This window comes from Hemicordylus capensis, chromosome 1 (genome assembly GCF_027244095.1).
Source record: "Hemicordylus capensis ecotype Gifberg chromosome 1, rHemCap1.1.pri, whole genome shotgun sequence".
Taxonomy (NCBI): Eukaryota; Metazoa; Chordata; class Lepidosauria; order Squamata; family Cordylidae; genus Hemicordylus; species Hemicordylus capensis.
In genome coordinates, this window is record NC_069657.1 from 329,018,604 (window position 1) to 329,040,211 (window position 21,608).

Genomic DNA, 21,608 nt, shown 5'->3' on the forward strand with positions numbered 1-21,608 from the left:
AGAGGCGTAACTAAGGAAAACCGTGCCCGGGGCAAGCACTGAAATGGCGCCCCCCCCCCCAACATACTACATTATTCTTAGGTTTTTCCTCACAAGCGCCCGCTGCCGCCGCCAAGCCAGGCCACTGACTGGCCGCCAGGCGCCAGCAAAGCAATGGGGGGGGGGCGCAGGCGGTGTGGAAGGGACCGCTCGTGGGGAAGGGGGCACCGACACGCTCCCTTGACTGCTGCAGCGCTGCTGCACTGAGCAGGAAACATTTGTATTAACAAAAAATTTAAAATTTTTTTTTAAAAAATTGGTCATGGCGGCGCCCCCCACGTGACCAGAAAAGATGGTGCCCGGGGCATGTGCCCCCCCTGCCCCCCTATAGTTACGCCTCTGACCAACCCTGATCCTTTAAGGAAAAAGCTGGTTAAATAGTAGAAAGGTGGTTTTTAGTATTTAATAAATAAATAGACCAAGTACAATTCAAAGGATCCAGACAGATAAAATTAAGAAAGTGTTATGCTCTTGGCATATCCATAATTTATTCTTTGCACTTCTATATGCATCAAACCTGTCCTAACTTATTTAGCTATGTCTGTCTGTCTGGCCAATGAGTACTGGAAAATTTGCATCCACACAGAAGGCCTGAGTGATATGACGAAGTGCTGAAAAAGGTTTTGGTCCACATCCAAGCCTACAGTTTCTAGGGGTGAGGAGCACCTGAAGTTTCAACTAGCAGATCTTAGAAAAACATACCTTAATACCCCACCCTGCACCAACTTTTATTGGGATATTGCCCAACAATGACTTTTAACATATTTATTATTTACTTCTTTTTCAAGTTAATGCTAAAAAAACCCCTCTCTGCTAAAGATGTGATTGATGTACAAGTGTATTGAAATCTTATTTTAAAATTACACTAAAATTTTAACAACAATAATAAAACCTTAACTATAATATCTTAATAAAACAAACATGAATATAGAGAAGCAGTACTTGTTTGTGTTGATTTAGCAACACTTCTGATTCTATAAGACTTGTTCAGTTCAATTGTATAAATGCAAAGAAAAAGTCAACTTATTTTCCATGACATGCTGGCTTGTTGATTTACCAAATCATTACCTCTCTCTGTCTCTCTCTCACACACGTGCACACACTCACACAGAATTATCTGTTTTCTCTTTCATTGTAGCTGTAAGAGGGGAGTGCAGTATTAAATGTTTTAACCAAAGAAAGAGCGGGGGGGGGGGGAGAACAACACCACTTGCAGCCACAGTTTTGTTCCTTTGCACACCAACTTTGACACTGAGCCATGATGCAAAAATCACACACATATTATGTAGAAAGGTCTGATGCTAAAAGTGATCTGAGCAGCAGCTGTTGGGAAATAATTCAGGGAGATCAACCTTAAATGGGGGTATTTCACACTCAAAGTGAGGGATATGGAAGATCTAAGGTGGCCATTGTCCTCCATCCTGTCCTAAGCATTACGTGCCTTGGTTGCAAATCTAGGATCTGCTAAAGTATCAGTCACTTTGATTTTTCACATAATTGTGAAGTCTGAATGTAAACCTCAGAATATGGTTCAGCACATCTTAACATTTCAGGGGCTAAACTACTACACCGGGATGGCAGAGGGTGTTGGGGGACAGCATACTAGTGAAGCTAGCACAGAGTCACCTACACAGGGTGGGTGACAATGAAATATATAATATTTAGGAAGAACTTGTGGGATAAATAACATACTCCAAGATCAGCCTCAGGGCATAAAAAGTACACCCCAGAAATCCAATGATTTTGCCATTGTTAAGCATTGAGTTAAAAATGCACCCCAGGTTTGGGGGTTTTCAAAAAAGAAAGTTCTCAAAGGCTTTGCATGAGCTTTTAGCATTAAATGCTCTGCTAACAGCACCAGAGAAACAACCCTTCCCTCTATATTCTCACAGAGGATAACTGGTGTAATCAGTTAGTAACTAGTAGCCATTTTGTTTCTGTTTCAGTTTTGTCCCCTGGAGGCTTGGGTAGCCTTGAGGCTGCAAGGTGAGTTCGGAAAGACTGGTTTTATATTGGCTTTAGGGTACCTAAGTTTGGATGGGGCATAGGACACATTCTGCATCTCTTCTCCTATCCTGTGGACAAGACGCCTGTGAAGTGAGTTGCTTGCTGCAGCATAGACATTGGATAAGCTGATCTGACAGTAGCCATCTGTAGACTGAGCTCTTAAATACTTTTGTGATGAATCTAGTCCTCCTGGGCTTCTGCATTTCCTAGAGGCATCTGATGGGTCACTGTGGGAAACAGGATTCTGCACTAGATAGGCCTTGGACTTTATCCAGCAAGGCTGCTCTTATGTTCTTATGGGCTCTAACTCCCTGTCTGGAGAGTGAAAGCCTTAAAGAGACAGTCTTCCAGAGTCACACTTCCCCTCTCTCAACCTGTTTTTTCCAAAATGGCCACCGCGCATGTGCAAATGACCTCTGCGAGTCCCTGGGTCATTTACACATGTGCGGTGGTGGCCAAAATGGCCACCAACACTCACTACAGAGGCCAAAAATGATCTATTTCGCGGGCTGCGGCAGTGACTTCAGAGGCCAGTGGGTGGGGGAGTGGAACCCTCGCAGACACAGACACACCCCCCCCCCCCCGTGGCATACGGGAAGCCTCCCAAAGGGGCTAAAGGTACTTTATATTGATTTTAATTTTAAAAAAAATTGTGAATGTGTCCAGAGGTTTGGTTCTGGTCCGGATGGAACCGGGTGGTGGTGGTGGGGTTTGGTTCAATACCAAATCCCCAAACCTCCGGACCAGTCTGCACATCCCTACTTTACCAGATGCATGACATTGTTGGAGATGGAGTTCCAGTGCATCAACCTTTTGCACCAACTATCCTAATGACCACTAGGGGCATTGGGAGTAGAGGTAGCTAGTGAGGGTCTCCTTATCTGTCCCTGCTTTCCTGTTCTTTATGACCCCTGCTTTGACTCCTCAGGTACTTCCTATAGTGAATCAGTCTTCTTCCTTTCCTCCTAGAGAGAATATGGAAACATCTCTCTCTCTCCCTACCTATTCATTATGTAGCTAATAGATAGGATAGGGCTCTCCTATCTCAAATGCACTACACCAGTAAATCAATTTAGTTTAGACTCTACAGTAATCTCTTACTTAAATAGCTGCAATGACTAAACTCTGCACTCTGCAACTGGAGTTATAGCTTCCTTGGTGCTTTGCTAAATAATCACAAACCCAAACAGTTGGCACATGGAGCAGAGCTTCCACTGATGACCTTGTCAGACAGGCAGAAACCTTTGGGAGCAGGCATTCCCAGATTTCCAAACTGTCATAGGCTTTAAAGGTCAAAACCAGCACCTTGAATTGTGCAGTGCACAGAGTGTTATATGTATGACTGTCTGCTTGATGGCAAAAGTTGTGTGTGTGCTCGTTGCAAGGAGCTCCTGGCTCTCAGGGAACAAGTTCATTCCCTTGAAGCCAAGGTGGCGGAGAAGCTCAGAGAATCAGAGAGGTATGTGAACAAGACCTCTAGGGACCTGATAGAGGTATCCTACTCGCAAGATGATGGCTTCTCTGCTGTCAGGGAGAATGGAGGTCTCAGGGAATGAGATATCATTCTAAGGAAGAGGGAAACATTCCCTTAGAAGGGAATTCTTCTCTGAATTATGAGTCATATCCTCTCAACATAGATTATACTCCTTTGTGGGGTGGGGTCCTCCTAGTAGTGGGATATTCAATCATTAGGGGTATAGAGCGATGGGTCTGTGACCCATGTGTAGACCGCATGGTGAATTGCCTGCCTGGTGCAAAGGTTGCAGACATCACAGAGCAGCTAGATAGGCTGTTAGGCAGTGCTGAGCAGCAGTCAGCTGTCGTGGTGTACAGTGGCACCAACGATATTGGGAAATGCAGTCAGGAGCATTTCTGGCTAGAAGCCAAATTTAGGCTGCTAGGTAGCATATTGAAGACCCCAAAGGTAGCATTCTCTGAAATGTTACCTGTTCCACATGCTGGGCCAGAGAGACAGGCACAGCTCAGGGGTCTCAATGTGCGGATGAGGTGATATTTGGGAGGAAGGGTTAAGATTTGTTAGGCACTGGGATATATTTTGGGGCAAGTGAAGCCGGTACAAAAGGGATGTGTTCCATCGGAACCAAGATGGAACCAGACTGCTGGTGCTTAAAATAAAAAAGATCGCAGAGCAACTTTTAAAATGATGGTAGGTGGGTAGCCAACAGGAGCTGGGTGGTTTCCGGTTCTGCAAATGCCATCTCTTATAGTGCAAGGCTGTAAATGCTTCAGATAAACCAGAAGGGAAAGAGCAGAACCAGATAAAAAGCAGACAGAAGGATGTGCTAACCAGTCAAAGAGATCAAAGCCTCCAAGCCAAGATGGGCGAGCTGGAGTGTTTGGTTGCTTGTGAAAACACAGATATAGTGGGCATAATGGAAACATGGTGGAACAATGAGAACCAGTGAGACACTGTTATCCCTTGATATAAACACTATAGAAAGAACAGGGAGGGGCGAATTGTGGGTGGAGTAGCACTGTATGTTAAAGAAGGGATAGAATCTCACAAGCTAGAAAACCTAGGAAGACCGGAGTCCTCCACAGGAACCCTGTGGGTGACAAGACAAGACCTAAAAGGAAATGTGTTACTAGAGACGATCGGTCACCCTCCTGGTGAAAACACTGACAGTGACTGGGAGTTGTAGAAGGAAATCAGGGAAGCATCCAAGAGAGACAGGGCTGTAATAATGGGTGACTTCAATTACCCAAACACACTCTGGGTAAATTCACATTCAGCTAAAGTCAAAGAGGCCAAATTTCTAGATACGCTGAATAACTGTGCCCTAGAATAGTTGGTCATGGAACCAACCAGAAAGAAGGCAACCTTGGACTTTTTCCTGAGTGGTGCCCAGGACCTGGGGCATGATATCAGTGTCATGGAACCTTTAGGGAACAGTGACCATAGGGAAGTGACCTTTAGGGAACATTTGACCATCAAATTCAGCATACTTGTGAGGAGATAATCACCAAGAAGACTAACAAAGACACTTTAAACTTCCGAAGAGAAAACTCCTCTAAAATTAGGAGTTTGGTGAAAAGAAAACTGAAAGGGAAAATTAGGAGAGTCACTTTGCTTCAGAATGCATGGAGTTTATTTAAAACCGCAATAATAATAGAAGCCCAGTTAGGATGTATACCAAAAAGGAGGAAAGGTACTATCAAGTATGCGAGGAAGCCAGCATGGCTAACAAGTCAAGTCAAGGAAGCTATAAAGAGGAAAAACACTTCCTTCAGAAATCTGAAGGCCTGCCCAAATGATGAGAACAGAAAGGAACATAAATTCTGGCAGAAGAAATGCAAGGAGACAACAACGGAGGCGAAAAGAGAGTTTGAGGAACATTTAGCTAAAAGCATCATGGGGAATAACAAAAACTTCTTTAAATACATCAGAAGCAGGAAACCTGCCAGGGTGGCAGTTGGTCTATTAGATGATGAGGGAATGAAAGGAATTATTAAGGAGGATATGGAGATTGCAGAAAAGCTAAACAAGTTCTTTGCATCTGTCTTCATGGTAGAGGATACTAAACGTATTCCTGTGCCTGAACCGAGCTTCTCAGGAACAGAGGGTAAACAACTGAGTCAGATAGAGGTGATGAGCGATGACGTTCTAAACTGTCTGGAAATTTAAAATTAATGAATCACCAGGGCTAGATGGTATCCACACAAGAGTCCTTAGAGAACTAACTGAAACATGAAATTGACGACCTCCTTGTAAAAATATATAACTTATCCCTACAATAAGGCTCTTTACTGCAGGACTGGAAAGTAGCTAATGTAGCACTGATTTTCATAAAGGGGTCCGGGCGGGGTGGTCCGGGAAATTACAGGCCAGTTAGCTTAACATCTGTTTTGGGCAAATTGATGGAAAGATTCCTCAAGGATAAAATTGTTAAACATATAGAAGAACAGGTCTTGAAGAGCTAAGCAGGGTCCACCCTGGTTGCATATGAAAGGGAGACTAGAAGTGTGAGCGCTGTAAGATATTCCCCTCAGGGGATGGAGCGGCTCTGGGAAGAGCCGAAGGTTCCAAGTTCCCTCCCTGGTTTCTCCAAGATAGGGCTGAGAGAGATTCCTGCTTGCAACCTTGGAGAAGCCGCTGACAGTCTGAGAAGACAATACTGAGCAAGATGGACCAATGGTCTGACTCAGTATATGGCAGCTTCCTATGTTCCTATGTACCTTCCTACATCACTGTTGCTGAATATAAGTGACTAGAAATGTGTTAATAGGCATATGGATAAAGGTGATCCAGTTGACTCAGTATACTTGGACTTTCAAAAAGCTTTTGACAGAGTTCCTCAACAAAAATTCTTGAGAAAACGTAGCAATCATGGGATAAGAGGACAGGTTCATGTGTTGATTGTAACAGGTTGAAGGTCAGGATACAGAGGGTAGGTATAAATGGACAGTTCTCTAAATGGAGGCATAATTAATCTATGGATTTTTCTGCTATGGGATGTGCTAATGGCCTGGATGGCTTTAAAAGGGGCTTAATCTATGGAACTCCTTGCCATGGGATGTGGTGATGGCCACCAGCTTGGATGGCTTTAAAAGGGGCTTAGACAGGTTCATTGTAGACAGGTCTATCAATGGCTACTAGTCTGGTGGCTGTTGGCCATCTCCAGTACCAGAGGCATGATGCCTCTCAATATCAGTTGCAGCGGAGCAACAGCAGGAGAGAGGGCATGCACATACCTCTTGCCTGTGGGCTTCCCAGAGGCATCTGGTGGGTCACTGTGTGTGAAATAGGATGCTGGACTAAATGGGCCTTGTGCTTGATCCAGCAGGGGTGTTCTTAAGTTCTTATGTTCTTATTTAGGCTAATTAAAACCACATCAGATTGTGAAGAGTTCCAAAATGATCTCTCCAAACTAGGGGAGTGAGCAACAAAATGGCATATGTGGTTCAAAGTTAGCAAATGTAAAGTGATGCATATTGTGGCAAAAAGAGCCAACTTCACATATACGCTGATGGGGTCTGAGCTGTCAGTGACACACTTGGAGAGGAATCTTCGGGTCGTGGTGGACAGCTCATTGAAAGTGTCGACTCACTGTGTATCAATGGTGAAAAAGGCCAATTCCATGCTTGAGATCATTTGAAAGAGGATTGAAAATAAAACTGCTAATATTATAATGTCCTTATACAAAATTAGGGTGCAGTCATATTTGAAGTATTACATATAGTTCTGGTAACCATATATCAGAAAGGACAACTGGAGAAGGTGCAGAATAGGGAAACCAGGATTATCTCTAGGTGTTGCCACATTTGGAGTACTGCATTCAGTTCTGGTCACCATATCTTAAGAAGTACATTATAGAACTGGAGAAAGTGCAGAAGAAGGCAACCAAAATGATCAGAGGCCTAGAGCACCTTCCTTATGAGGAAAAGCTACAACACCTGGGGTTTTTTAGTTTAGACAAAAGATGTCTGAGGGGAGACATGATAGAGGTCTATAAAATCATGCATGGTGTGAGGAAAGTTGACAGAGAGAAATTTTTCCTCCTCTCACATAACACTAGAACCAGGGGTCACCTGATGAAACCGATTTCCAAGAAATATAGGATCTACAAAAGGAATTACTTTTCCACACAATGTATAATTAACCAATGGAATTATCAGCGGCAAGATGTGGTGACAGCCAACAGCCTGGATGGCTTTAAGAAGGGTTTAGATAAATTCATGGAGGACAGATCTATCAATGGCTACTGGTCTGAGATCTATAGGCCACCTCCAGCCTCACAGACGGGATGCCGCTAAATACCAGTTGCAGGGGAGCAACAGCAGGAGAGAGGACATGTCCTCAGCTCTTGCCTATGGGCTTTCCAGCAGCATCTAGTGAGACACTGTGTGAAACAGGATGCTGGACTAGGTAGGCCTTTGGATAATGCCAGCTTAGCAAACCTGAGAAGAAGAAGGGCAATAGGCCTGGGATATATCTAGATGGTAGTTTATTCCAACTTTGCAGTCATTCGAAAGAACAGGGCAGAAAACACAAAGCCTCTCTCAACATCTCAGAGCACAAATGGATACATATCCCTTCCAGGTGAGGTCCCAGTATCCTAATGGGTTTTGTATACATGGAATGATTAGGATCTTGCAAGGGCTGAAGGGCATTTGCGCAGGCCCCTGTGTACATACAATTGTATATGGATTTGCATATGGTTGCACTGAGGGGGCTGGCGCATGCAAGGATCACATATCCATTGTTTTGGCAAATGCAATACTTTTTGCCTCTTCTTTTTCTATTGTGTATGCTTTTTTGCCCATTCCACTTTTATGCACTGCTCCATCATTCACTTAAAAGGAAAGCTGTGTATTTTAAAGTATGGCATTTATGCGTAAGATGTTGTAAATTATGAAACTGGAAGAAGAGCTGTGGACAAATGGGAAAAAAAATCTGTTTAACAAACTCCAGTGCTCCGTGTGCTGTCTTGCAGGTGTCCATTTATGTGCTTGCGCTGAGCAGTTAATAGCTCTGTTTTCTGCATAACTACAGACAGATTTTAAAATATCTTCTTATGTTGTCACAGCCCTCATTCTACATGTCTTTAACAGCTACCAAAGTGGTGCCAGTTATTTGCTCATCATAGTGAGAAATACGTACTGTTTATCCTATGTAGCAGTATGATCAGGGCTGCTTCAATCCCATCACTGTCAGTGGCCCCAATCCAGTAAAAGCTGTCTTGTGACTAGAGCCTGAATTCCATGTCATATTATCTCATAGTTTGGCCTTGTTGTTGTTGAGTTTTGGTTTTTTTGTTAGTTTGTTTTTACTGAGACTATGGCATGAGGGAAGGGGGCATTTAACACTTTTCCACTGCACCACAGCCCCAATAAAAATCGTGCTATTGATCCTGGAATGGAAGCTTCCATGGGTGTCAATGGAAATTTCTCTTCCAGGGCTAATAACGATTTTGGGGTGCAATTTTGTTGGCAGCATGTTGGGACAACAAAACAAACAAACAAACAAACAAGCACAAAAGACTAAGCTATACATTTAATGTAACATATAGGTCGACTCTTTGTTACAATCCTAAATACATTTACTAGGAATTAAGCCCCATTGAGCACAGTGAGACTTATTTCTAAGTAATTGTGCATAGGATTACTGTGCATACCCCACTGAAATGTTTTTTCCCCAACAGCAAGCTTTAAAAAAATGCAAGTTAATTGTACATTTTATTATTCATTTAATATGAATATGCATTTGCTTAATTGGATATATGAAATCCCTCTTCTTTAAAAAGACAAAATCAAACCCTGCATTACAAAGAAAATAAACAAAAGCCTTTTCCTTGTGCAATGTATCTGACATTAAAGGGTATCTTAAAGCCTAAGTGTATTTTATTAATTTGTTAACTTCAGTCCTGTTCCTCTATTGCTGTAGTTCCCTAACTTTAACGCTAGTTGGAGCTCTACCCAAACAGAAGAAAAGGGGGGGGAAACCCATAACCTTTTTAAATGTCTATGGAATCACTGGCAAATTTGATGTATTATCAAAGGAACTGTCTTCCTAATATATATGAGAGAATAACTGTCCTTGTGTCAAACAAAACATTAAGATAGTCCTAGAAGCATCTGATACATTTGCATAGCTTTTAGACACAAACGTACATAGAAAGCTTACCTGGAAGGAAAGAATTGTATTGATACTAGCCGTGTATCAGTAGTTTTATAAATTGTCCCTCTAAAAAACTACTCTGTGTTAACAATGCCAAAACGCTAAACTCTCGTCTTCATGACTTTCATTTGGACACCTTGTGCTGATCAGCAGTATAGCTCAAAGAATGGTGTCCACTTAAAATTATATAACATTTGAAAATTAATTTGTCAGTTATTTTTAGGGAAACAAGTGATTGACTTTCACAGAGTATAGAACGAACAGGCTTTGGTTCTGTTTTGCTTACTTATCAGTTTGTTACAGATTTGGTAACCATTTCCCATAGCTCCAAGTTCCTGAGGTAAATCGGATAAACAATATGTATTTTTTATTGCTCCGGGCAGAAAATCTGATATAATACAATGGGATGCAAGTCTTGGCTAGTGTGCAGGTGTTTGGAGTGTTGTAATCCTCTAAACCAGATGCTGAGCAGATTGTGCACCTGCTTCCTCTACTTTTGCAGAGAGATCTAGAGGATCTCTCTCAATATCGGCTCCAAGACACAGGTTTCCCTGGATTGGGTAAAAGAGATGTATCCCTGGACTGGGTAAAAGAGATGTATCCTATATGGGTTTTGCAAATGCCCATATAAGTAAGCACAGGGAAACAAACTGGATCAAACCCCTGAATAGCACTCACACAGGCAGGAGCTAAGAAACTGGCACCCTACATGTTAGCAACTCGCTTTGGAGAGCTGGTGTTAAAAGCTGTGATCCTCTGCATGCTACCTAAGTCAAAGAGGTTTACTTATAAGTGAATGTATCTTGGATCATACTTGATTCTATGGATTGGCTACAACACAGTGTGCGATGTAGTGACTTGGAAGTCCTTTTCCCTTTCCTTCAAATTAAACATGACCAAGACACACTTGACTAGCAGCTCCAATGAGCCACAGACTCAGGATGTCATGGCTCAAGTCTGCTCTAGCCATGCTCTTTTACCCTACTTTGTACAGCTGGACCACCTAAGGCTTGAGAGGGAAAGCATAAGCAGAGGCTGAAGGATCGGATTGGGGCACTGGTGCTCCATCACCTACTGTGGGACAGCACCAAGGAGAGATCTTTAGTCTTATGCTCTCTGCTTTCAAAGATGGATCACTGAACTGAAGCACTGAGGTGTTAAGTCCAGTAAGGCTTGCACTTGACAAATCAGGTAAGCAGCCTAGTGGACCAAATACCATTGAGGAAGTAGTCTTGAGGTGTCCAGGTGTTCTTAATCCATGGACACTCTTCTCAGTCAGGTTCAGTGACAATGCGGGTCCACCAGCAAGCCCCAACCCTTCACCTGTGAGCTCCTTAATCTTTCCTTTCCCACTCTTCAGGGATCCAGATTCTGAGACTGTAAAGAAATCCTCTCTTTAGGGAGAAATCCTCCCTGCGATTAAGACTGTGTTGCTCAGTCACAGGGAGGTTCTCTCCTCAAGATTAGCATTTGTCTCTGAAGACAAGTGTTGTATCCATGGAGAGCAGGGTGGGGAGTGATTAAGGATCAAACTGCTATCTGTGGGGGAGTGGGTTACTTTCCAGCTTGTTCCCATTGGCTCCATGACTGGGTACACACACCCACAGATTAAGAACACCTAACAGAGCTTTAAGCCACCTTAAGTGGCACAGCAGGGAAATGATTGACTAACAAGCAGAAGGTTGCTGGTTCGAATCCCTGCTGCTACTATATCGGGCAGCAGCGATATAGGGAGATGCTGAAAGGCATCATGTCATACTGCACAGGAGGAGGCAATGGTAAACCCCTCCTGTATTCTACCAAAGAAAACCACAGGGTTCTGTGGGTGCAAGGAGCTGAAATCAACTTGACGACGCACTTTACCTTTACTTTAACAGAGCTTTGGTTCTAGTGACTCATTTGAGTTGTCCCTACTTTCAGTGTAGCTGAACATGGATGTCACAGAATCTATCTATGAGGTTCAGTTAGCCTATTTAACTAAAATAGAGACTGGAAGATTGCTGGAATTTTCAGCATAGGAATTAATAGATTCATGCAAACCTAGCTGGCATATCATCCATCAGCACCACAGTAACGTCACTATAGCAGAACTGCAGTCTTTAGTTCTGTGATGCTGGCCTGTTCAGTTGTTGATATTTCTCTCTCCAGATTCGGAATATTTATCTCCTAGCACATGTAGCCTTAGGACTGGGCTGCAAAATAATGTTTTGCAGGGAATGTTGCACGGTAGAACCTTTGTAGAGTTTCCACACATAAAACAAAAAGGCAGCAACTCTTAAAACATGATAACTGAAATCTTTTTCTCCCATTAAAATGAAAAGGGCATTCCACATCCTGTGAGAGTTGTATTTCCAGATTCTTACAGGGAGATAATACCTGTTCCTTAAAGTGCTCCAAGATACCAAGGGACAGTGAAGCTGCCGAACTGGCTTTAATACAGTTTCCCACCCCTCTTGCCAACCTTCCCTTTCCATCTGCTGTGAAACAAAATTAAGTCCCACTGATCACAGCAGTTTGGGGAGGGATGTGGGCCAAAGGGCTAGTGTTGGTAAGGGAGGGGCTTCAATTGCATCTTGGTGCTTCAGAGCACTATAAGTCAGGCCCTGGGGCTGGTTCAGATACTCATGTTCACCACTTGAGACTGTAGCCTCCAGTGACTGGTAATATGTGCTGCTGTGCCATCACGGATCTAACACTGTGGTCAAAACTTGCATATCAGGGCTTTAAAAAAAAATTCTCAGGGCTTCCTAGTGGAGTCAGTTCATACATTCAGATGCTTGTCATTAAGTACCTACTGTAGGTACATGCAATCAAGTGATTAAAATACAATCTCAGACAAATGCAAAGTTTTGCAGGTAGGCAAAGTAATTAAATGCATATGTATAGAATAGGAGATATCTGGTGCATAGGAAAAGAATCTCAGGATTGCAGTCGATCACAAGCTAAACATGAGTTAGAGTGATGGAGCTGCAAAAACTGCTAACATGATTTCAGACTGCATTAACAGAACCATAGTTTACAAGTCATGGGGAGTAATAGTTCCTCTTTATTCTGCACTAGTTAGATCTCATCTAGATTGTTGTGTCCAGTTCTGGGTGCCACGAAATGGGAATGGCTCCAGAAGAAGGCAACAAAGGTGGTCAGGGGTCTGGAAAGCAAGTAATTTGAAGAAAGGTTAAAGGAATTGGATAGAGAGGATAAGGATGGGTGGGGGAAACGATAGCACTCTTCAAATACCTGAAGAGATGGCACTTTGCAGAGGGAATAAGGACATAAAAACAGCCCTGCTGGATCAGGCACAAGGCCCATCTAGTCCAGCATCCTGTTTCACACAGTGGCCCACCAGATGCCTCTGGGGAATCCACAGGCAAGAGGTATGTGCATGCTCTCACTCCTGCTGTTGCTCCCTTGCAACTGGTATTGAGAGGCATTGTGCCTCTGAGGCTGTAGGTGGCCCACAGCTACCAGACTAGTATTCATTGATATACTTGTCCTCCATGAATTTGTCTAAGCGCCTTCTAAAGCGGTCCAAGCTGGGAGCCATCACCACATCCCATGGCATGGAATTCCACAGATTAATTACTGTATGTGCTTTATGAAAAAGTACTTCTTCTTGGTCCTAAATTTCCTGACCATCAGTTTCATGGGATGACCCCTGGCTCTAGTGTTGTGAGAGAGGGAGAAAAATTGCGCTCTGTCTACCTGCTCCACTCTATGCATAATTTTATCCACTTTGATCATGTCTCCCCTTAGTCGTCTCTTTTCCAAGGTAAAGAGCCCCAGATGCTGTAGCCTTGCCTCATAAGGAAGGTGCTCCAGGCCCCTGATCATCTTGGTTGCCCTCTTCTGCACCTTTTCCAGTTCTACAATAGTCTTAAGATATGGTGACTAAAGCTGTAGGCAGTACTCCAGATGTGGCCGCACCACAGATTTGGACAAGGGCATGATAGCATTTTTATTTTCAATACCCTTCCTAATGATCCCTAGCATGGAATTTGCCCTTTTCACTGCTGCTGTGCACTGAGTCAACACTTTCAATGAGCTGTCCACCACGAGCCCAAGATCTCTGTCCTGGTCAGTCACAGACAGCTCAGCATATATATGAAGTTGGGGTTTTTTGCCCCAATATGTATCACTCTTCTCTGCTACCTCTGAGGAAGGATGAGATCTGATCAGAGGAAGTTACAGCAATGTCAGTTGAACATTAGGAAAGAATGCATTCGGGCTGTGTTCTCTCACAGCCACAACAGTGAGACAGTGTAACCAGGGGTAGCTAGAATTCTCCTCACTGGAGGTCTTCAAGCAGAGGTTGGGCAGCCATCTGTTGGGTGGGATGCTCTAGCTCTGGATTGCTGGCATTGAGCAGGGGGTTGGGCTAGATAGCCTGAAGTATGATTCTAAATGCATTTGTGAACACAACAGCAGCCCTTGGGCAAGAACCTGGCTAGCAGGGAGGGGAGGAAATTGAAAGCTAGACTGAGGGTGGTGGGGCTGGATGAGGTAGAGACTTGTATATTAAAGTCTATTTGTTTGCTGTTGATCTTTTGGCTTGATTGGAGTTTAAACTCTCATTGACTAATTAGGCTAATTGGGGCAGAGTGGGGCTGGAGATGATTAAAATGAATGATAAACTATGCATCTTTTATTGATATTATTTGAACTGGTTTCACTTATCTTCAGAGATCTTTCTTTTTTTATGCTCCTTAATTTGTCCATGAAGTTCTGTATCTAATCATTAGTTGAGCAACCAATAATCCTCCTCCATCCCCTCTGCCTCCTTTTACGACCAACTTTAATCTTTGGACTCAGTGAAAAACATGCTTCCCCTATCATAACTAGTTTAACAAAAAAAAAAAATCCCTTTCAAGTTTAGATTACTCAGATACAATGGCTTTCCTGCAGCTTCATGCTGGAGAAAGGAATTTACGTTAAGGGGAATAAAGAGAGAAAGAGAGAGAGAGATTTATGATAGCATTGTATTTCCATTTGAATATAGAGAGTTAATAACATGCATATGTTTTTTTATTATTATTTTAAGATTTAAGCTATGCCATCGGCAAAAGGAAACCTGGAAATGGTGGGACTGGCAAGACTCAATGAATAACTTAATCTGGATTTCATTCACAAACGGCAGCTCACACACAGGGAAAGAGATGGTGTGTTTCGCCAAATCGGAACTGGAGTAAGTGCCAGGATTTCCTGATTTGTTTACATTGCTCAAAACCCTTTCTTTCCCCTCTGGAGTAAGACAGAATTAGACTTCCTTTTCCACTTTTGGCCCTATCCAAACTATTCTTGCCTGACGCTCAGTTCTTTTCCCTATATTCTCCTTTGTTCCATACTCAGCTGGCTTCTTTTGTCTTGGGGGAAAAAAAAGAGAGTGCAAGATGTTAATCTAGGACAATAACAACAAGGTGGCCAGTTTTCTTCTTCTTCTCCTCTCTCTCTCTGACAATAACACAATGCCCAGGACTTTTTCCAGAAACTGTTGGATGCACCCCTTTGAAAACAAATATTCCAGCTACAGTGTTCTATTCACTGCCTGGTCCTTGAGGGCAAAGTACAGTGTTGCAAAGGGAAAACCAAAATGAAGCCTACCCATCGAAATCTTGTTGATGAAACCTGTCACTGGGTTAATAGGAAATCAGAGAGGAGAGATAATTGAACAAAAACACTTTTTCACCAGCTGACAGAACGCTTTAAGCACGTGAAGGTTTTGTTTTGCTACCACTCTTTAAAAAAAAAAAAAACTTTTGCTGGTTTTGCCATATGCAATCACACTGCGTTGAAGTGAAAAATGTTTTAGAAACAAACCCCATTAAATTGTGTGGAAATACCGTTTTAACCAGTTCCCCTACGAAGAAATTCACCTTCAGTTGGATCTCGGGCAGGAGTGGCCATCAGAGGCTCTCTACAACTTGTTGTTGGACTACAACTTCAATCATTCCCAGTCACAAATGTATGTATGTACAGGGCCAGAGCCACCATTGTGCAAATGGGTTCAAGGAACCCAGGCTGCCAATGGAAAGGGCTGCCGAAGCCTGCAGGGGGGCATGGCTTGGGCTCCAGAAGAGCCCCAAGCGAACTCCCCCCACCCACGCCCGGGCTATGGAGAGACCTGAGCGAGTGTTCCCCTGTCCTTTTCAGGCAGCGTTTGCAGAGAGAAAGGGAAATAAATGCATTGAAGGAGAGAAAGGGAAATAAATGCTTTCAGGCAGCAAGCGCTGCCTGAAATGACAGGAGAGAACTCGCACAGGCTCTCCGGAGCTCAAGGCCACACCCCCTTTGCACGTGATGCCATTGCAAAGGGGGCGTGGCCTTGAGCTCTGGAGAGCCCAAGCGAGTTCTGTCCTGTCATTTCAGGCAGCACTTGCTGCCTCAAAGCATCTATTTCCCTTTCTCTCCTCACTGGAGGGAAAGACAGGGAAACAGATGCTTTCAGGCAGCAAACACTGCCTGAAAAGGACAGGGGAGCACTCGCTCGGGGCTCTCTGTAGCCCGGGTGTGGGTGGGGGGATTTCACTTGAGGTTCTTTTGGAGCCTGAGCCACACCCCATGCATGTGACATCATGCACATGGGACATCGTTAGAGGGGCCACTGGGCGGGGCCAGACCCAATCCTTTTGTCTGGTACCTTTTGTCACACCACGTGTGTGTGTGTGTGTTTATGTATTTATTGTGGCTGGGGATGGTGGGTGTTGTAGACCTTTGGCATCCAGAGAGCCTCTGGTTGGCTACCCAGCCTAGGCCATTACTAATAGCTATGGAGCCAACAAACAACTAGTGGCTACTGCGCTTATATAGAAGAACCAGTGGGGCAATTCCACTGAAAATTGTTTTTGGTTTTGCCATGGCATATAGAAAACCACAAGACTTTGTTTGCCAAGGGTTTCTTCTTTTTTCTTTCTAGCCTGCCACTCACTGAAGTTACACTTTGTACTTTTTCTCCCATTATAGCACAATATCCAACATCCTATGGTTCTGAAACATGAAGAAACCAAAGAAATTACGTGTAAGAGCTGTAAGTAGAATGGAAAGTTACCACAAATCATCCCAGTCCTCATAAATCAAGCTGGAATATAGGTGCTTGCAAGTGGTAATACATGATACTTGTCAGCATATGATCTGGACTGACTTTGCCTATATATGAACATATCAAGCTGTCTAGCCCAGCAGATCTCTAAGCATTAAGCCAGAGGTTCTTCCAGCCCTACTACCTGATGGCCTTTTAGGTGGAAATTTTGGGATTGAATCCAGGACCTTCTAAAGACAAAGCACATACTCTACCACTGCGCTATGGCCCCAACTCATAAATGTACCCCTCTCTTTTCCTCACTCATGATGTGGGCATAGGCCACCATTGCCTCTTTTTATCAGGAATAGCCCTTCTTTTCTGCAGTCTGATCCTGGAAAATCACTGTCCCTGTTTTTGCCTCTTGAAGATGCTTTATTCAGTTTTTTTCATGTGAGTTGCTAGAATGATCATTCCTCGTGCTTCAGCTCCCACATCAGAGAAATCAATAGAAATTAAATCTCCAAGTGCATGGGTGGATACATTCTAAGGCTTTTCACACGTGCAGACTAACCCAGCCTGGGTTCGGCTGCAGTGTGAAGTGCCAGGATCCATCCCGATCCTGGCGCTGCCAGCCTGCCTAACCCTTTTGTTCCTGGCCGTTAACCAGGGTTAAGGACGTGAGTGCACCCTTAACCGAGCAGCTGGGATCCTGTGTTTGCTTGTTGCACAGTGCATTGTGAGATATGCCTCCGGAGATCTGTGCTGCTGCTTGGAGCAGCAGCACGCCCATGAGATCAAGATCAAGAATCATCTGGGGGTTCCACCCTGCCTTCCCCATCCTTCCACCCTCCTGCCAGCCCGGTCGTGAGCATAGGTTTTTTGCCTCTTGTACACTTGCATGAGGCACTATGCAGTGCACAGAATACAGCAGGTGGAATTCACTCCTCAGCAAAGTGTAATAGTGGTGGTGGCAGGGTAGGGGGGACTCGACCAGTAATCCTTGGTATAAAAATTGGTTATATCCCCGTTTTCATTTGCCTCACTTCAGGAGCATAGCTAGGGGAGAAAGGGCCTGTGTTTGCCCCTCTCCCCAGCGGCCCTTCAGAGTGAGAGAGATAATGAAGAACGTAGAGAGGGGTGGAGCTGGGGGGCCCTCAGGAGCTGCAGGGCCCAGGTTCTTTGAACCCATCTACTCAATTATAGCTACACCCCTTCCCCACTTCAGACTGCAGCTGTAGGATTGCGTACTTATAAGCGGAAAAATTAAAAATCAAATTCCTTGCATGTAGAAAAGCGCTCATTAGAAAAAGAAACAAAAAATGGCGGCCGCTCGCTTTTACGAAGGCCCGAAAGGGCCAAAAAGGCTATGTTTACCCGGCTGTGGTGGTGATGAGGAAGGCCGGTTGGGGCAGAGGGAACCCGCGTGGAACACACACACACACACACACACACACACACACACACACACACACACACCCCGCAGCTACAGCAAGCCCTCCGAAGGGGCTACAGGTAGTTCCTTTAACATTTTTTTTTTTAAAGTTCGCAGACCTGCCGGACCGGACCGGGTGGTCCGGTCCCGGTCCAACAGAACGGGGTGGGTGGGTTTCGGTTCGATCACAAACCCCCGAACACTGGACCGTGAACCGCCGGACCGGTCTTGCACATCCCTACAACCCTCTGCCTTGAATCTTGCTTGTATGCTTCCTCTTAGAATCTGAACTGCAAGTACAGCGCCCATTCTTGATTTGCGCTGGATTTTCCAAGGCACTTCCCACACCATCTTTCCACAGGTCTTGTTTACACCTTTTGATGTAATGTTCACATGTTCACAATCTCCCATTTGGTGGCACCCCCCTTGCCCCCCAGTTTGTTTGGTACTGAAATTCAGAGACATCTGTGAAGAATTGGGGGGATATATACCCTAGACATACATACAACTATAGTGCTAATGCATGAATAAGTGGCACGATGAGCTTCTGTTGTGAGTCTCCATCCAGTGATCTCCTCATCTTGATTTACCTTTTTGTTTGTTTCTGCACTTATAGCCTGCATGTCCCCTGGCCTCTGAAAATTATTCTTTGAACTTCATTTAAATAAAAAAAAAACTGCTGCCAGCAGAATGCAGGAATTATTTGCAAATTCAGCAGGCAGCATTTGTCTAACATCCAAAGCTGGTGCTGATGTTCTATTCCCAATAGTTTAAAAGCAAAAATTTTAAATATAGGAAATTACCCCTGTGTTCCTATTTTTCTTATGTTAAGCACATGCCATTTTTAAGTGGTTCCTCCTCCAATCATGGATTATGTATCATTTTAACAGCCTTCCTCTGCATTGTTTCCAATTTATCAACATTCTTCTCATTTGTGGCCACCAGAAATGAATGCTTTGCTTCAAATGAGGGCTAATACACACTGGGTAAAGAGGTGCTATTGTTTTGAGAGCCTTAGATATTATGCTTCTGGTAATAGAACTTTAAAATGGCATTGTCCTTTTGTAGCATAGCATCTCCTTTGTTTAATGCACAAGCCCATATAAAATGGAAACAAATACAATTCAGGCTAGCACTGAACTGAAATAACTTTGTCTATAGAAAAGGTCATCCATGGTTTAATACTTTCTAGAAGCTCCCACATACTATTTCCAGACTCATTGGTTGTTTAATCCCACAGTTTCGTTATTAGATCTTAATGATACAATTCTATATTTTCTATTACATCTTGCCTGACGAGTGTTGGTATTCACCGACTAACCGTCAATGCTATTTCAAAGACTGAGCACTCTAAAGGGGGGAATTTTTGAATCTTTCTTAAATAAGCTATGATTCATTGCATGGGTCAGCCAGAGTTTGGTTCCTACTCATAAAACAAAAGTGGGAGAGTCTTATTGTAAACAAACACTTCTGCTTTCTTGGATTAATAATAACCAATACAGATGAAATCACCAATCTGACCAGCATCATTGCCACAATGCATCTTTGGGAATAATTCACTGCTTGATGGGAACTGATGTTCAGTTTATCATGAATTTTCCTGTAGGTCCAAATGAGCATTTCTTTCTTAAAGTTCATCATGTATCATTGCACCAAAGCTAGTGATTTTTTTAAAAAACAAACCAATAATAAACTATTGTTTATCAAATTTGTTTTATACTACAGATCCAAGCAGCATAACAGAACAGAAAACAGAGCAAATATGATTATTATTGGTACACTCAGATTAGTATTTCATACTTAGTCCTTCACTTTTCTGTAATGCTGTTTGACATCCAGGGAGTAATTCTACAAGATATTACACTTGCATAATGCCTCTAAATACCTGTTACAAGGGAGCAACAGCAAGAGAGAGAGAACACCCGCATATCTGGCCTGTGGACTTCTCAGAGACATCTGGTGGGCCACTGTGTGAAACAGGATCCTGGACTAGATAGGCTTTGGGCCTGATCCAGCAGGGCTTTTCTTATGTTCTTATTCTTGTTCTTTGTTGGGGCTAGGGACAAGCTCAAGGGTTTTCCGAAAAATCCAGCCTTAGTTCAAAATTCTTGCAGTTAGCGTGGAAGATGAGAGCTGGTCTTGTGGTAGCAGGCATGACTTTTCACCTTAGCTAAGCAGGGTCTGCCCTGGTTGCATATGAATGGGAGACTTAATGAGGCTATTCAGGAGCTGATAATATTGCTACAAATATTACATGGTTTTTAAAAGCAGCCAACACACATACTCCTAAATTATGACTACTGCTACGAATATTTATATACTGCTCTTCAACCAAAGTTCTCAAAGCGGTTTACATAAAAATAAAATAAAAAAGAAACAAGATGGTCTCTTGTCCCCAAATGGCTCACAATCTACAAAGAAACATAAGTAAAGCAGATACCAGCAACAGCCACTGGAGAGATGCTGTGCTAGGGTTGAATAGGGCCAGTTGCTCTCCACTTGCTAAATATAAGAGAGTCAACACTTTAAAATGTGTCTCTTTGCTCAATTAGCAGGACTAAATAGACTGTGAGCCAGGTCTCACAATTAGTGAGACCCGGTTTGGTAGGGTGAGCGGGGAGGGAGCCTTGGGCGGCTGGATTTGCCACCCACATGGTTGCCGGCTCCGTGTTGGAGCTGGAGGGGGCTGGGAGGAGCAGGGGCCAATTGGCCCCCACAAGCTTAAACATGCCCTGCACGAGCGTGCAGGGCATACTGGCAAGACCCCCAGAGCCGGGAGGTGGCTTTTCGCCCCCCCCTCTGTGGGGTCTCCTCGTGAGTAGCTGGTGCACGGAGCCATGCTGCGGCTACTCACGATCTGATAGCCCAGGTTTGCAGAGTGCTTGCTCCACAAACCCAGGCTAAGGGGCGGGCTACTTGAGCAGGTTAGCCGCTCAAGAACCACCGGGCTCACAGCTGAGCCCGGTGGTTCTCATGAGTGAAGAAAATCGGCCTAGTGGAGGCTAGCCCGATTTTCTTCAATCGTGTGAATAGCCTCTATGTTATCATTGTTAAGTTGCTTTGAAAGTTTCTATGTGTCTTCCCCCTGCCCCACTGTTAAAATTTGAAATGATACCTCTGAAAAATGGAATTGGCACAAGTGGTGATTAGGAGCCATACTTTGGTTCAATATTGGGAAGCCTGAGTCAGTGTAAGATTCTCCTCCCTCCCACCCACTGGGGAATAGGAGGTCTATGAGCTATCAAATGGGCTGGACATGGATGCTGCCTCCATAAATAATGCTGGCTTATCCAAGTTTGTCTTGCAGCATTGTTTATTCAAATCAACAGGTAACAGAGAAGAGAGTGTCCTTTCTATAGAGTTTATATCTAGGCATAACAGTGTCCCACTGATTCTGACTGTTCCAGCATATTTCCGTTATGCCCACTATATTGTCATTTATTTTGTTTTAACTAATCTTTTAACTTTTCTGTTGT

The 21,608-nt window shown here is 43.7% G+C and overlaps 1 long non-coding RNA gene across 1 annotated transcript in view; it reads left to right on the top strand.

Annotated features, from left to right (window-relative positions):
* The window catches only part of LOC128339437 (uncharacterized), a 115,703-nt gene that overhangs the window by 14,937 nt on the left and 79,158 nt on the right, over nt 1–21,608 (top strand). Inside the window, exons 2-3 of the long non-coding RNA XR_008313041.1 lie at nt 14,724–14,867; nt 16,643–16,706. This is a non-coding gene — a long non-coding RNA (uncharacterized LOC128339437). The remainder of the gene's footprint in view (nt 1–14,723; nt 14,868–16,642; nt 16,707–21,608) is intronic.